Raw genomic sequence first — 15311 nt, 5'->3', positions numbered from 1 at the left:
GATGTTTAAGGTACATATACACAAGTATAATGAATTGGTATGCTAACTAAGGTAATTGGTGTAACCCTTGAATTTAAGCTAGGGTTTTAAGAGTGAAAATTTGACTTGGCTTAGGAAATTGTTAGAGAACATTTTAAGGGTCAATTAGTGACCATTTTAGGTAAGTTGACCACAATTTGGACTGAAATATAGCATGGCCAAGCGAATGTGTAGGCTGCTTAAGGATAGCAGCAGAGTGACTGAAATTTCAGTCCACTTACACAGCCATAACTTTGGCTGTGTAGGTCCAATTGGTGTTTGGCCAATTGGACATGAAACTAGGCTTATAATGGCACATTTTTTCTGAAGAAACCATGCCCAAAAGACCAAAGCAAGAGGACCAAAACTTGGCCCCAATCCGGATACCCTGCAACAGCACCTGCAGAAATGACCAAATGAATAGTAACTGTTCATTTGGCCATAACTCACTGTAGATATGGTCAATTGACCTGAAATTTTTATAGAAACAAGTTAAGACATAGACAAACAACTTTCATGAAGAAACTTACCCCAAATTATGACCAGAACCTAACCCAAATGGCAGTGGCAGTCACTGTTCATGTTACTGTAGATATGGTCAATTCTGCAGTTTGGCAATCCGGCCAGCTGTGGTTTTTGGACCATATCTAGAGCTACAAAACTCCAAATGGAGTGATTCAAAAAATGAAATTCAACTAGACAAAATAATGAACAACTTTCATGTTTACCATTTCCTCAAATTCCCACTGCAACAGGGCTTAATGGAACAGTAAAGTTGGGTCACAAAAACTGAAAATTCTACCCTCTTGGTTTTAAGTTTGGAAATGGTATTTGTGACTTATTCCAATAAGTTTTAAATGCAAAATGTGGTATCTTTGAGAACTTAGGTTCAATAAATTTATTGTGTATGAAAAAGTCAACATTTTGGTTGACTAATAAGGTGAATAGTAAACAAAATGACACATATTACATAAGTAATACAACTTGAAATATAAATTGTAATTAACACAAATGGATTGTTTAGAGTATAAATGAGATAAAGTTATCATTAGGATTTACGTCTTTGTTTCAAATAGGATTATAATACCTTGTACAAAAATTGGTACATGAAAGGTAATAATGTGAATACTAATTCATATAAATATGGTAACGATTAGATGAATCACATGGATGTGTAAATGGGTTAATTGCTCTCATCATGAGAGAAATGGAAATATTTCGATGTATAAATGGTGCATGAAAATCGATTGATGTAAATTGCAATTAATGTGAATGGTATGATGAATGCATAAATTATATAAAAATGAGATTTGAAGATTTATGCTTCTACTATAAATAAAATTAAAATACTATGAACGATAATTGGAACATAAAATGAAATAATAAAACTTATGAACATTTAATGATATTATGTGCCCTTGTATTGCCTAGACATGTGTGTCGGATTGGATAGTTTGGCATGCCAATAGGGTATTATTTTAGCAGTACTGCGAAAGGCTTTATGCCCGTATTCATGGCTTTTATGCCCGTATTCATGGCTTTTATGCCCGATTATGTGATATCATGGCTTTTAGCCATACTGACTGCATACGTGGTTGACGTTCTGCGTCCCATGGTATGACGGCCCGAGACACCGCGGTGTCCAGTGCCAACGACCCGTTATCCAGTCCAGTCGTTCAGTATAGGTTACTTGGGCATGGAAAAGTATAACTGTAATTGAACTGATTGTTAAAGAAAATACGAAAATTAAATATCAGGAATGATTATGATAGAATACAAAGAAAGTCAAGATCATGAAGAAAATAATTAACAAAATGCATGAAGAAGTTAATATCATAAAACGTAATTAGCCCTTGACTAAACATTAAGTTGGTAATTATTCAGTTCTTATGAACACAATGGCTAAGAAATTATGATTTTTATTTGCATATTATATTTTCTTGTATTATTGGCACCACTAAGCTTTATGCTTAGCGCGTCGCTTTTGCAACGCGTAGGTACTAAAGATTTGGACAGAGGGCTCAATATACCACAGATTGAGTAAGGCCGTTCACAGTTCTGCCTAGTGTCTGTGTTACCTCACCTTCTGCAGTGCATTGGTAGGACACTAGGTGTCATTTTGGTATTTTGTAATTGATTTTATTTTCTCATGTGTAAATGAACTTATGAAATGTAATTTGATGTTCATGTAAATGATGATAATTGTGTTTATAAATGGAAAAGTGAATGTTTATCTGTAATTTATATATGATTATCACATGTGATGAATGATTGAGAAATGAATGGTTGAAAAATGTTGAGATTTTGATAAATGGAATTGAGATGATTGAATATGAATATAGGAAGTGTTTTTTTTACAGGTTCCGAAGAACGGTTTTCTCCATTTGTAGCCGGTATTCTGCCGGATTTTCTTTAAAATTTTCGGAACCTCAAATAAATAATAATTTCGATAAATGGCTTAAAATGAATTATATTTCACAAGTTATATTCAAAATTATGATAAAAATTAATTAAGATAAAATAAAGTGCTCCGGCACACTGAGTGGCATTGCTTGCTCGGCTACACTGTAGTCGGGTAAGGGGTGTCACAATGGTAATTAAAACAAAGCTAACTCCATAGTCTCCTCAATAAATGAAAGAGATGGGTAATAACCTAATCAAGCATCTATAGTGAGATATAAAACAATATAATGAATATCTTTGTCCTTTTTTGTGAGCATAAATCACAACACTATTTAATTCAATGTCAATTCCAATATCCAATAATTTTTATGCCCATCACAATTCAAAAAATCAATTTGTATTTTTTTTCCATGCAAATCCATTTCAATCACAAATTTTTGAAACTGGATTCATTCAATCCATATCAAAAACAAAATCATAAATTAATCATTTTCCCACAACTAAACTCATTTATACCATAACACATTATAATAATTATTGAAATAAAATCAATAATTGGTAAACATAATACATAAAGAAACTAAAATCCTTTAACCAAATAAAAAATGCAAAACTTTAATAATGTAAAACTAGTTGTGCACAAACCTCTCTATTGACTAATTTACTACACCTTTCGTTTCTCCTTCGAAAATTCCCTTTTTAACTGAAACACATAAATTTAAAGTGCTTCAGTATCCATTTCTAATACTTAAATTCCATAAATTTCTTTGCAGACTTATCTTACCTATTACTATTTATAATTTCAGGTCTTTCACATTTTTATGTATAGTGGTACTATTTATGACACTATTCAAGTCAAAATGTTGACTTTTCCATACTTAATAGGTTTATTAATTCTAATTGCACTCATATACCACATTTTGGGTGTTAATTTTATTGGCATTGATTGCCAATTCAATTTTTAAGTCTCCTAAGAGAAATTGTAAATTTTTAGTTTTGGGTCACAGTTTTCTACTGTTCCATTGGTCTTGTTACTATGGAAATTTGGCTAAATGTCCTTCATTAAAGTTGTTCCTTATTGTCTTAGCTTTAATTACCTTTTTAAATCACTCCATTTGGAGTTTTGTAGCTCAAGTTATGCCTATTTTTCTAAGGCTGGTCGGATTGGTTCAAACCCAGAAATTCTGGGCAATTTCTGGTTCTGGCAGTTTTGGTGACCCAAATTTGGGTGACAATTTAACTTGGTTATGGGCAGAATTTGCATTGGTGCTCTTTATAAAAGTTGTACTGTTATGTCATATCTTTCCAATGCCACAAAAATCAGGTCATTTGGACCTTCCTAGGCAAAGTTATGGCCAAATGAACAGATATTTGGTCATTTTTGTACAGTGGCAGTGTACCAATTCCGTGTTTGACCTGATTGTTCACTAACTTAGAGTCACTTTCTGGGCATGGTTTCTATATGAAAAACGTGTCATTATGTGTCTATTTTCATCTCCAATTGGCCTCACACCAATTAGAGTGGCAGATTTATAGTTTTGGTCCCTGAAAGGGACCTAGGTCAGGCTGTCCAGTAGTGACCCCTTAACAATCCGAATTTGACTTAACTTCTCACCATTCAAACACATTCTAAACTACACCATTTAACCATTTTAAACCTCACTAACTACCTTAATTCAAAGATAATTTAACAAATCAAGGTAGAAAGAAAAATTTACTTGCGAGCATAATTGTTTCCCCTTTTTTCTTCAATTTCTTTTAATTCTTAATCTTCTAATCTCCCTCTTGAGGTTCCATTTGAAGTTTCTATTATTTTTGACTAAGAATTTATGGCTTAATTTGGGTTTAGAAGGCTTAGTAACAAGCTTCCATGGAGCAACTTAGAGAGAGAATTGGGAGAGGAGAGAGGGACAGCTAGGGAGATTGAAGGTAGCTTTTCATTTTTTTTTTCTTTTTATGAGTATCTATCCTTAAAATTGACTTGGTCAAATTCTTAATCAAATGGGAAATTAATTTTGAGGTCATGTAGGTGATGGCACCATGATGTAATAATCCTATTTTCTTTTCTTTTTCTTTTCCTTTCTTTTTCTCCATACTTCTTAAATTTAATTCTATATTTCAAAATTTTCATTTTTCAGTTTTTATTGGACAGTTAGATCATGAGTCACCTCTAAGGGTGAATTGACCAATTTGCCCCTCACCGGTCTAATCCGGTTTGCTAATAATACTGTGTTTCTTTTCGGAACCCTGATCTAATTATTTGATCTGGTTCTCTACCTTTTCCTATGATTTTCACATTTCCCTTAGCTTTTCAATTTTTCTTAGGCCTGCGATGTCACAATGCCCCATACGAATTTAGGGTTTTAATTGATCTCGTAGTCACTTCCTGGTGCGGTTACTCATCACTGTGACCCCCTGCTCATTTAACCTTTTATGTTCTATTTTTTTTATCTGTATTTAACCTTTTGATAATCACTACTAATTTCTATTCAGGGCTTTTCTAGGTGACTTAAATATGATTCTAATCCTCTTAATTATCCGGATCGACACCAGTCACTAGAATAGTGATTTGCACAGGACTATACATATAGGAGTGTTACAGATTGAGTTAGAAGGGGCCGTTAGAAAGGGAACAAAAGAAAAAGACAAGAGTGGAAAGACTTCTGATCAAGCTTCTAGCAGCAGTTCAGGTAAGAGGAAGAGTTTTGGAGGACCAGGTAACAAAGGATCTAGTAGGAGAAGATTCTCAGGGCAGAGGCCACCTAGATCCGGACAGTAGACATTTAAGAGTTTTTTTCCTGCCCATACCTGTGAGACCTGTGGTAGGACTCATGCAGAAGTATGTTATAAGGCCATAGGAGCCTGCTACAACTGTGGTGGAAGTGGGCATTTTGCTTGAGATTACACTAATGCCCACAGATCTGAGCCACCTACCACCACTGAGGGGTCTGTTTAAGGTTTTGCTTTCAAAGGACAATAGATAGTTAGTAGAGGCCAAGGCCGGAGTAGAGGTAACACTTCTGGCAGCCAGGGCATAGTGAGCCAACCAGAGCAGAGTGGTGCACTAGCCAAAGTGTACACCATGCGCCAGAGGGATGAAGCTGAGACATCAGATGTTGTGGCTAGTACTTTTTCCATCTTTGGTAGAGATGTATATGTACTGGTTGACCCTGGTTCTACACATTCTAATGCTAGTTCCAGTACTACATGCTCTATTTGAAGGAGCGGAAGCATGGTAATTGGTGAATTAGAGCATTGAATTTCAAAAATTTTCTTGTAGGGTTTCATGCATCATGCCATATCTCTTATGTACCTAATTAATTACAATGCTCAATTGCATATTAAAACACTTTTAATATGTATTAGGATCTTCATTTGCCATTCAAGATTGTGAATTAACAAATTAATTCAATTAAATCCTAGTTTAAAAGAGGAATTTGGGCACTAACATCTTTGATGCATTATGGATGTAATTGGCACCTTTAGGAAGCTCTTAGGACCCCAAGTGTTGTCCCTCTAGCTTGTCTACACCAAGATCACCAATGGGCAGCCCCCAATTTTGCTTCGCAAGCCTTACCAATCAATTATAATTTAGGGTTTTGCCTTTAGAAAGGTTATATGTGTGTATAGGACACTATAAATAATTTCTAGCAATTTTAATTCAAAGGGAATGGAGTGATTCTCTTTGAATTGATGAGAAAGCAAGAAGAGGAGAGAGAGAGACCTTTGTGCCTTCCCATATATGATAGAAAGGAGAGGTGGTTGATTTTTCTTATAACTTCTTTTTATATACTTAGGTCAAATAATCACTTAAACCCTTTGCCAGATATCACCACCGCATTGCATCTTTTTTTTTAATTGACTTAATCTCATTAAGCCAAGTGTCAAAGCTGGACTTAATCTTGACTTTGATCATCTTGCATGATAGGAAGACAAATGGCAAGTTTATATGGTGGCATGTGACACCATCTCATGGTGCCACATGTTACCATGTGAAATGACCAAATTACCCTTATGTTCTAATTTTGAGTTATCAACCCAAAATCAATATTTCTCCTCTTCTAATCAATCTATATCAAATATAAATTAATTAATTAATCTCCATTAATTAATTTCTCACAATTAAATTCATATTTAAATACTTTAAATATAAATGTAACTTATACTATACTTCCAATAACCTAGATTTGGTTTCAAGCCATGCTAGGGACTTTGCAATCTTATTGCAAACCAAATCTATTTAATTAATTTATTAAACTCTTTAATTAGTCAATTAAATCACATTCTACTTGGTGATTAACTTGTGTATGTGTGTGACTCACTAGGCTCATCACTAATTGGCAATGAGATAACTCTTAATATCATCAGAACTCTTTCTTACCATGAATGATTTCTCTAAATCATTTTAGGCATCTCATAGACCATGGTTGACACCTAGCATAGCGTGTTATGGCCACCCAATCAGTAATAAGGAATACCTTAAATGAACCTTTAATCATATGTTACCATGCACTACAATTTCTCTATTACAAAATCCCAATTCGAGCTGGAGTCATGGTTAATGTCAAACCCTATTTGCTATGAACATTATGTTCTCTTTTAATTCCAATTCTTGATTAATTAGATTTTCTTGTCAGAAACTCTTTTCTGACTAAATATGTCTGTCCTGGCCAGGAACTTGAAACATCAAGAACAATTAAATGAACATAGGATTTTATCCCTATTTACTTAGGGTAACAAATTCCATATTGATCAACACCTATCTCCATATATAACTAGTAGGAGCCAACACATGCCCATATACCCATACATAGTACAAGTATGAAAGCAGTATCAAACTCAAACCACCTATATATAAGATAACTGTGTTATCCTAGGTCTAAAGATTATTGCACTTATATGATATATGACAATGCATTGACAAGAGTAAACTCCATGTGCTTGTCATATGCGTCACTGGTTCAGCCTACTTATCATGTATAAGTGCCTATCGTGTTTGTTATGTGGCATGAACTCACCACTCCATCTTATTTATATCTCATATAAATACCTTGGGAACAAACATGATTACAATCTTTTTGGATAAGTCATGTCCTTTGTGAAGTATCCTCGATTGTGAACTAACTTATGATACTTTGTGCTAGAAATACTATAACTCATGTTCTTAACAACTTAAGAATATAATTTCAAACAAAATATCAATGGACCTTTTCTATTACACATAAATATATTATGTAAACAGAAAAGTGAAATTGCCTTTTATTAAAAAGATATGTATAAGATACATACAAAATGATATGCTCTAGGGCATACTACTAACAATCTCCCACTAGCACTAGAGCCATTCATTAGAATATCTTAGACTCATCTTCTCAAGATGTTGGTCTAATTAAGTTTGTGACATAGGCTTTGTGCATGGATCAGCTGCATTTTCGGCTGATGCTATTTTTTGCATGGCTACATCGCCTTGCCCAACTATCTCTCTAATAATGTGGTAGCGCCTTTCTATGTTTTTAGATTTCTAGTGAGACCGGGGTTCTTTAGCCTATATGACCGCTCCATTGTTGTCACAATAGTGAGGAACTACTGACTCAATGGAAGGAACCATTGCAAGTTCTGTCATGAACTTCTTTTTCCAAACAGCCTCTTAGCATCTGATGCAGCAATATACTCGGCCTTTGTAGTGGAATCAACAGTCGTACTCTGTTTGGAACTCTTCCAATTGACTGCACCTCCATTACAAATGAACACAAACCCAGAGGTAGACTTTTTATCATCAATATCTGATTGAAAATCAAAATCAGTATAACCATCTGATTGCAAGTCACCACCTCTATAAAACAAGAATAAATCCTTAGTTCTTCTCAAGTACTTAAGGATATTCTTGACATCTATCCAGTGTTCTAAACCTGGATTGGATTGAAACCTGCTAGTCAAACTAACAGCATATGTGATATCCGGCCTAGTACTCATTATTGCATACATCAAACTTCCAATAGCTGAAGCATATGGAATCCTAGCCATTTTATCTCTTTCTTCAGGTATCTTTGGAGACATCTCTTTAGAAAGGTGGATACCATGTCTTACTGGTAATAATCCTCTATTGGAATTAAGTATGTTAAACCTCTTGAACACCTTTTCCAAGTATAGACTTTGGGATAAAGCAAGTATTCTTTTCGCTTTATCTCTATAGATGCGAATTTGAAGAATATAGGTTACCTCCCCTAAGTCTTTCATATAGAATGTATTTAACAACCATACCTTGACAGTTGTCAACATACCTATGCCATATAAGACAAGGAAAGTGATAGCACTATCACTAACCTTCTTATATGCACATGGTTTATCCACATTTTTGATAAAACCAAATGACTTAATGGCTTCATCAAAATGGATGTTCTAACTCTCCGAAGCTTGTTTTTGCTAGTAGTATGCCCTAAAGCATATTATTTAGTATGTATCTTGTACATGTTTTATTAATAAAAAGGCATTTTCACTTTTCCGTTTACATAATATATTTATGTGTAATAGAAAAGTTCCATTGATATTTTATTAGAAATTCAATTCTTAAGTTGTTAAGAATATGAGTGACAGTATTTCTAGCACAAAGTATTATAAATTGGTTCACAATCGAGGATACTTCATAATAAGACATGACTTATCCAGAAAGATTTTAATCATGTTTGTTCCTAAGTTATTTATATGAGATGTAAATAAGATGGAATGGTGAGTCTCATGCCATATAACAAACATGATAGGCACTTATGCATGATAAGTAGGCCGAACCAGTGACACTTATGACAAACAAGTGGAGTTTACTCTTGTCAATGCATTGTCATAAATCATATCAGTGCATATAATCCTTAGACCTGAGATAACACAGTTATCTTGTATATAGGTGGTTTGAGTTTGATACTGCTTTCATGCTTGTACTGTGTATGGGAATATGGGCATGTGTTGGCTCCTACTAGTTATATATGGAGGTAGGTGTTGAACAAGATGGAATCTGTTACCCTAAGTAAATAGGGATAAAATCCTATGTTCATTTAATTGTTCTTGATATTTCAAATTCCTTGCCAAGACAAACAGATTTAATAAGAAAAGAGTTTCTAATGAGAAAATCTTTTTAATCAAGAATTAGAATTAAAAGAGAACATAATATTCATAGCAAATGGGGTTTGACATAAACCATGACTCCAGCTCGAATTGGGATTTCGTAACAGATAGATTCTAGTGCATGGTAATATATGTTAAAAGGTTCATTTATGGTATTCCTTATTACTAATTGGGTGGCCATGGCATGCTATGCTAGATGTTAACCATGGTCTATGAGATGCCTAAAATGACTTAGAGAAATCATTTATGGTAAGAAAGAGTTTTGATGATATTAAGAGTTAATATCATATTTCATTGCCAATTAGTGATGAGCCTAGTAAGTCACACACATACACAAGTAAGCACCAAGTTAAATGTGATTTAATTAATTAGTTAAAAAGTTTAATTGATTAGTTAAATAGTTTTGGTTTGCAATTAGATTGCAAAGTCCCTAGCATGACTTAAAACTAAATCTAGGTTGTTGGATATATAGTATAAGTTAAATTTATATTTAAAGTGTTTAAATATGAATTTAATTATGAGAAATTAATTAATAGAGATTAATTAATTTATATTTGATATAAATTGATTAGAAGAGAAGAAATTATTATTTTGGGTTGAGAACTCAAAATTGAAATACAAGGGTAATTTGGTCATTTCAGAGGGTGACATGTGGCACCATGAGATGGTGACACATGGCACCATGTAAGCTTGCCATTTGTCTTCGAATCATGTAAGATGATCAATGTCAAGATTAAACCTAGCTTTGACACTTGGCTTAATGTGATGAGGTCAATTAAAATTAAGGTGCAATCAGAAGATGACATGTGGCAAGGGTTTTAAGTTATGACCTAATTATATAATGTGATGTTATAAAAGAATGAAATAACAATATTATTTTTCTCTCAAAGGTGCTGCCACCCAAGAGGCTCTCTTCCTTTCTTCTTCTTCATCTCTCATCAATTCAAAGAGAGTTGCCCATATTCTCTTGAATTAAAATTGCTAGAAATTGTTTCTAGTGTCCAATATACATCTACAATCTCCCTAAAGGCAAATCCCTATTTTCTAATTAGTTGGCAAGGTTTTAGAAGCTGTTCAAGGGGCTGCTATTGGTGATCTTGGTGTGGACAAACTAGAGGGATAACATTTGGGGTCTTAGGTGCTTCCCAAAGGTACCAAACACATCTACAGTGCATCAAAAGGTTAGTGCACATGTTGTTGAATTAATCTAGGGTTCTAATGAATTAATTTGTCAATTCTAAATTCTTAAATGGAAAATGTAGATCCAATTACATATTAAAAGTGTTTTAATATGCAATTGAACATTGAAATCAATTAGGTACATAATAAATTTTGTATGATGCATGAGACCCTAGAAGAAAATTTTTGAATTTAATGTTCTAATATGATAATTTTCATGCTTCCGCTCCAATTAGTATCAGAGCTACTATATTTGCTATTTAGATTGTTTAATATGAAATTTAATTGTGTGATTTGATCAAATATTTGATTGATCATTGCTGGTTGGATGTCCATGCGTGGCGGCACACATGGTGGAGTCACCATAGGTGGCGGATTCAAGAGCACCTCAATGGTGCGCATGGTATGGACTTCAATTGTGCAATTGTTGTATGCTTTGATGCCCATAATTATGCCTATGTCTAATTAAATTGTTTAATTAGAATTATAATTACACAATTAAATTTGTTTGAATGTGATTCAAATCTGAATTTTTACATTTGTTTGAATGAGATTCAAATCTGGATTTTTAAGTTGAATATGAGATATTCAATTTAATTTTTGTATATATGTTTTATTTAATTATTAAATAGTGATATGCATGATGGATGATCATGGACAATAAAAGACTAATGTGATTGGATTTATTTCTTTTATGTTTCTTTAGGTTGTAAATTAATTAATTTATTTTAGTGGCATGTATTATAAAGGTTGTAATATTTTTTGGTTGTAATTTCATTTATTTGGTTCTTGTAACTTCACCTTGGTATGCCAAGGATTACAATGTAATGGATTGCAAGAAGATCAAGGAGGTCAAGAGCATTGGTGAGACTAGTGGGAGGAATTCAAGATCAATTGTTGATTATGTACTCCTTCAGCAACTCTTGTAATATGAATGAATGAAATGCACCTAGGAATGCCCTGATTCAATTCTTGGTGGCTCAGAATTGAATCGCTTAGAAAGTCCATGATCATACCATGTTTATATATTTATCCATGAATGCATGAGATGTATGGGAATGTATGCAAGTATATGATATATGCATGCTAATTGGATAATGAGCAAAGTGAGACCATAATAGTAATTAGGCCGATCACAAAATCTTCCAAACAAATGATTAAGTTGGAAATGGTATAATTAAAGGTAATTATATCATGGGCCCTCCATTGAGGCAATTATTTTAAGAAATTTTAAATACTTGTATATGATGCAATTAATTTAAGAGATTTTCTTAAGAATAATTGTTAAGCATGAGATATTGTAAATATGTAAATGGTTTGGTGGCCAATAATTGATGTGCTTGAGGACATGAAAATTATTTGCATGTTTATTGGCTCAATGGGAACAACTTAACTAATGCAAGATAAGTCAATAATGGATGTGCCTGAGATTTTGAGCATTAGGGGCTAGGTAAATGATTGAACCTTACATGAGATGTGATGGGCAAGGAGTTGTTCACTTACAGTTTATTTTAATTCCAATAATGGATGTACCTGAGGATGATTAATAAGACTATAAGAATTCAATCACCCACTAGAAATCCATCCAACTAGGATTTCCGTTTTTTACTTTGGAAGTGTAGGATTCGCTAAGTTAGAGGGAGGACCAATTTGATTAAAAGACCATAATTATTTTAGTTAATTACTTGAGACATTTACTAATTAATCTGGCTATTTTCTATAGTTAATTTTCTGATAATAATGAGCACACCACAACCACCACCATCCAATATCCTTGCGAGCATACTTGATCACAATAGGTTGACAGGATCTAATCTTTTTGATTGGCTAAGAAATTTGAAACTTGTCCTGAACCCTGAACATATAGGATATGTTATAGACTCATAGGTTCCTAGTCCCTTACCTCCAGAGGCCACTCAAGAGGAACATGAATCTTTGGACAAGTGGAAGGAGCATGATATGAGAGCCAAGTGTCACATGCTTGCCTCTATAAGTAATGAGTTACAGAAGCAACATGAGAACATGCAATATGCAAGTGAGAACCTCCTTCACCTACAAGAGTTGTATGGTGAACATAGCAGGAATGCCAGGTATGAGATATCTAGGCAGCTATTTCGCATGAGGATGTCTGAGGGATAGAATGTTGGGAATCATGTCCACAAAATGATTCGGCTGATTGAGTAGCTGAAACATCTTGACTTTCACATGGATTTCCAACTACAGACAGATTTGATCCTTTAGTCCCTTCCTGAGTCATTTAGGAATTTTGTGACAAATTTCCATATGACTAAGCAGGAATACACCTTGGCTGGTTTACTTATCATGCTGGTTATTGTCCAAAAGAATATGCCTGGTAATAAAGAAAAAGAGGAAGTTTTGATCGCATCTCCTTCTGCCAGAAAGTCCAACAAGAAGAAGGGCAATAAGAAAAAGAAACCTCAAATTCTTGGTCCTTCCAAGAAGATAGCTAAATAGAAAGGAAAGACCAAAGCTAATGGAGGTAAAGGAAAGTGTTTCCACTACCAGCAGGATGGGCACTGGAAAAGGAATTGCCCAGGATAACTTGCTTCTTTGAAGGACAAGAAGGATACACCTTCAGAAGGTATGCCCATATCTTGTTATTTAGATTTTGATGATACTCATAGTTCATCTACAGCTTGGGTTTTAGATACTGGTGCCAGTTCTCACATTTCTTATGATATGCAGGAAGTAGCAAATAGTAGCAGCTTGCATTCTCGAGATGTTAGACTCTGAATTGGGGATGGCTCAACTATTAAAGCTGTAGACATAGGATCTAAATCATTTTATATGTCTGGACATGTTTTGTGTTTGAATAATATCTTATATGTACCTGATGCTTTTAAGAACATAATTTCTATATCTAGTTTGAATAGAAATGGCTATGAATTTCAGTTCACAGATGATGTTTGCAATATTTATTTTGGAAATAAATATTGTGGCTCAGGTTATATGCATGATGGTCTTTATTATTTGGATAATAATGATAAACACAAAATGAATGCAAGCAATCTAAAAGAACGCAATGCCATGGTGAAAATCAACTCAAGTTTAAAATATATTTGGCAATTAAGATTAGGTCATGTTGTAGAAGATAGGATTGCAAAACTAGAGAAAATGGGGATTCTATCCTCATTGGGTTCTGAACCTACTCCAACTTGTGAATCCTGCCTTCAGGGCAAAATGACTAGATCACCCTTTATTGGATAAGAGCTAAGAGCTAAAAATATTTTGGAGCTAATACATAGTGATGTATGTGGTCCATTTAAAGAAATGGCTAGAGGCGGTTTTCATTACTTTATTACCTTTACTGATGATAAATCAAGGTTAGGGTATTTATATTTGATGAAATACAAACATGAATCCTTTGAAAAGTTCAAAGAATTTAAATCTGAGGTAGAAAATCATACAGGAAAAATTATTAAAGCTCTTCGACAAGATCATGGAGGTGAATACTTAAGTACTGAATTTGATGAATACTTAAAAGAGCATGACATTGTTTCCCAGCTGACTCCTCCAGGGACACCACAGCTTAATGGTGTATCTGAAAGGAGAAATCGTACCCTATTGGATATGGTACGTAGTATGATGAGCTATGCTGATATGCAAATCTCCTTTTGGGGATTTGCATTAAAATCAACTTTGCATATTCTGAATAGGATTCCATCAAAATCAGTATCTTCCACACCTTATGAGATATGGCATGGAAGAAAATCAAGTCTCAAGCATGTTAAGATTTGGGGTTGTCCAGCTTATATAAAAAAGCTGAACACTGATAAATTGAAAACCAGATCAGAAAAAGGCCGATTTGTTGGATATCTAAAAGAGAGTTTTGTATATTATTTTTATTTGCCTACATCACAAAAGGTTGTGATAAGTAGAGATGCTACATTTCTTGAGCAATAGTTTGTTCTAGAAGGAGGCAAAGGAAGGTAAATAGAGTTAGAATTGGAGAATTCTGACCAACCAACAAATCAGATGGATATAGATCCATCTAGTCAACCTACACCTATTGATGAAACATCTACAGCTATTCCTCATAGATCAACCAGGATATCTCACCCACCAGTGAGATATGGTTTTCTTTATGAACAAGAACAAGAGTTGTTTACTCATGAAGAAATAGATCATGGAGATGATCCACTTCCCTATGAAGAAGCTATATCAGATATAAACTCTTCAAATTGGATTGATGCTATGAAATCCGAGATTGATTCCATTTAGAAGAATCAAGTTTGGGATCTTGTTGACCCATCTGAAGGTATTGTACCTATAGGGAACAAATGGGTTTTCAAGAAAAAAATTAGTTCTGATGGAAAGGTAGAGACCTATAAAGTAAGGCTAGTAGCAAAAGGGTATCGCCAAAGGCAAGGAATCGACTATGAGGAGACTTTCTTGCCTGTTGCCATGCTTAAATTAATTAGGATTTTATTCGCAATAGCTGCATACTATGATTATGAGATTTGGCAGATGGATGTCAAAACAGCTTTTCTCAATGGATACATTGAAGAAAACATTTTCATGGAACAACCTAGGGCTTTTGAATCCTAAGATGGTTCCAAGGTATGTAAGCTAAA

Source organism: Hevea brasiliensis, chromosome 4, assembly GCF_030052815.1.
Source record: "Hevea brasiliensis isolate MT/VB/25A 57/8 chromosome 4, ASM3005281v1, whole genome shotgun sequence".
NCBI lineage: Eukaryota > Viridiplantae > Streptophyta > Magnoliopsida > Malpighiales > Euphorbiaceae > Hevea > Hevea brasiliensis.
This window is presented reverse-complemented; position numbering follows the sequence as displayed.